This window comes from Ascaphus truei, chromosome 5 (genome assembly GCF_040206685.1).
Source record: "Ascaphus truei isolate aAscTru1 chromosome 5, aAscTru1.hap1, whole genome shotgun sequence".
NCBI classification, from domain to species: Eukaryota; Metazoa; Chordata; class Amphibia; order Anura; family Ascaphidae; genus Ascaphus; species Ascaphus truei.
Genome location: NC_134487.1, coordinates 143,687,448 through 143,690,722, shown reverse-complemented (window position 1 = coordinate 143,690,722; position 3,275 = coordinate 143,687,448). Strand labels below are relative to the sequence as shown.

The following is a 3,275-nucleotide window of genomic DNA, read 5'->3' as shown; positions in this document are numbered from 1 at the left end:
CCACTGCTGTGTAGACAGTGACGTCATTACACAGCGTCCCGCGACGGAGCGGCATCGTGGCACGCTGAGGGCACCCCAGCAAGCTGCGTTTTAACCTCTGTGCAGAGGATACACCTGCCGAGGTACAGGAGCAGCTTCATATCGGCCAGGAAGCAGGAGCGATTTCACCAAGCCCCAGTACCAGCTGCTGAACCTGGCTGCATGAAGGGAAATCCCCTTGGGAGTGAAAAGACTGATGTCCTGCCCCAGAATCAACTGAGCTGCAGCAGCAGAGGGAAGCAAGCACCTGAATCTACAGCTAACAGCTGCCGAGTGGTAAACAGTGTGATACACACTACATGCCTTTTACCAACTTTTTTCATGTACGCAGATATATTACCCCCTTTTTAATTCTATAATATATTGTTGAATTTGTTTCACTATTTGGCGTTGTGCGCTGTTTTCTTTTGTTTCCATTCTCTTAGTGTGTGTGGGGTGCTGAGCCACCCCTGCGTTTACAGCTGCAGACGCCATTATCCCCAACACGGTTATGTGGCACTTATTATTTAATGTATAATTATCTCACTGTGGGAGTTGTGGTTTAATTTTTTATAAATTTTTTATCACTAAATTTATGGTATAGTCACTGCACTGTATATATTTATACATTTAAACTTTATAGGTAGTTAGGTAGTAGCGCACAGTTTTGTTTTTTGTGTTTACTCTTTTTGTTTATGCATACACAATACACCTACTATGTCCATACTCATTAGTTAGTGCAGTATGGTTACATACAATGTTATTTTTTCTGTGTGACATATGCATCACAATGATGTGCACACCACTGTGTTTTTCCTATTATATTTAACTACATCTACATGGTGTTTCATATCTAACACTAAATAGACACTTTGGTGTGTTGCTTACCTTCATGAACATGTCATGGCAATGTTTTATATTCATTCATGTTTTCTTTTTCAAGGTACATCACGTCAATGACTGTTCATGGTATGTATTTCAACTCACATGTCTCATAAGATGTGCCAACCTCTATAAAGGTATAGTTACAGGATGTGTAAACAGAACGGACATAAATAAATGTGATTATAGAAATATGTCGTTTCAGTATAGTGTAAGTGCGTTTTTCTACACTTGGTGGTTAATGTGATTTTTTGTTGAAAAGCATTAGGGACATTACATTATAATTAATGTAGCAAACTTTACTCATTCCATTCCTGTAATATAAGGGTGGGTGGAGAGAAGGGGATAAACCCTGTTCAAATATTTATTATGGAGGATAACATCCACGGATGCACATGAGTGATCTTAACACTCAATGCATGTTTGCCTGTAAACACACCAATGTATTATACATTATTTACATACCAATGTATGTGATTAGTTCTTCTATCAATGCATCTTCATGTTCATTATAACATTGTCACACGTGTATGTGTAACTCACACATGTGTGTTGATTTGACATACATGTCACATGTGTGAATAAGTGAATACAAAGTAAAATGTTAATTTTTTGTATTTGATACTTTTCTAACTTCATTCGACACAATGACAATGTTGTTAATATAATTTTTATTTCATTCACGTAAGGTACTCATTATTATCATGATACTTGACAACTAATGTCAACATTAGAACATCAATTACGTTGACATTTGCATACGCACACATTTGAGCAGCACTGTGTGTGTGTGTGTCACACTTTTTGTGTCATTCATGTTTTCCAACATGAAATTATAACAATTCACATACTAATGTTGATTGTATCATCAGACTCACTTTGCTCTGTCTGTGTTGAACGTTTAATAAAAAAACTAAACTATAGTTAGTCATAAATATAAAATATACACACTAATGTTAATTTTTTCAGGTTGTGTAATTAATAATCAATAGCTCATGTATGTTAGGTTAGCATTACAACTTATGTGAAAAATAAATTGTCACATGAAAACACTGTTTATATGACCTCCCTATTGTTTTTGTGTAGTTTCACATACAATGTATGGTACTTGTTATTTAGCATTAAAATTATGTCACAAGTCACACGTGACATTATACAATATAGTACACAAATGTGTTGGCGGAGTGAGAAAGTTGGTTGCATATTTAACAGAGCAACACATATAATGTTAATAGAAGATATAAACAAAATAATAACACTTCTAACTTCAGTGCTTATAAATATCATAATGTTAATTAAGTGCATACTAAATATAGGCCTAACCGGATACAATTATGTCTTCATAGTTAATCTGCGCAACAAGCATTGAAAGCATTGTAACGTATGTATTATAATAGTTGTTTGTACGTCGTCAGAATCATCTATTATAACGAGTATATCTTCTTAAATCATACATTGATCACATGTGTTCATCCGCGACATCTGTGAAATAGAGCAAACACATAATGGTCAAAAATGGCACATTTATATATGTATGTGCATGTCAACGCGTAACACAACTCTATATGATTGTGGATATTCACGCATAACTAACGTATATGTTGAAAGTTAAAGGATCAAACCACAGATATAGAGCTGTCATTTTGATAATGGCTTTGCTGGCATTACTACGGATATGATATTTCCGGTGCCTGTATACATAATAATGTGCGCGCACAACTTCAGTTGCACGCGCACTTAACGATTGTGTGGACTAAGTCTTAGCGCATGCGCAAAACAATGTGTACGCTGTGCGTTGAATACATGTCCCTCCATGGTGCTGCTAACAGTAAGCATATCATGGTTGGAAGTTATGTTATGGTAGCGAAACTAATTCACTTAGACACACGTACTGATATTACTTTTTGTTACGGACGTGTGTACACGGAAATAATGGTGCTCAGCCAATGAGCGATCAAAAGACGTGTGACGTCATGTGAAGGCACCGTGAAATGCACGCAAACACTCCTCCCACTTAATTAACATTGCCCGCCAGCGCTGTGCACGCACCGAAACACAGATGCGTGCGCATGACACAGTGCACTGACCATAACAATAAGCAACGGTCATAGCCAATACGCTTTCACGCGCACACGTCAGTTGGGGGCGGGGCTTGCTTCCGTAAACCTTTTTAAGGACGCCTTGGATCATGACAAGTTTCCCACGTCATATGTGGCCGACCCTTTTGTTGTTACTATGTTGCATGCTAAACAATGAGGTGTGTGTGTTACAGTTAGTGTAACATGTTGAAATTATACTTTAAAATAGATATTAGTGTAGGTTTTGTGAGTCCGTCAACAATGTGTAGTAATGCTTCGTCATGTAGTATATTCTTA

The 3,275-nt window shown here is 37.2% G+C and overlaps 1 long non-coding RNA gene across 1 annotated transcript in view; it reads left to right on the top strand.

Annotated features, from left to right (window-relative positions):
- The first annotated feature begins 919 nt into the window (after window positions 1-919).
- Window positions 920-3,275, top strand: part of LOC142494474 (uncharacterized) — a 14,122-nt gene continuing 11,766 nt past the window's right edge. The window contains exon 1 of the long non-coding RNA XR_012801464.1: window positions 920-987. This is a non-coding gene — a long non-coding RNA (uncharacterized LOC142494474). The remainder of the gene's footprint in view (window positions 988-3,275) is intronic.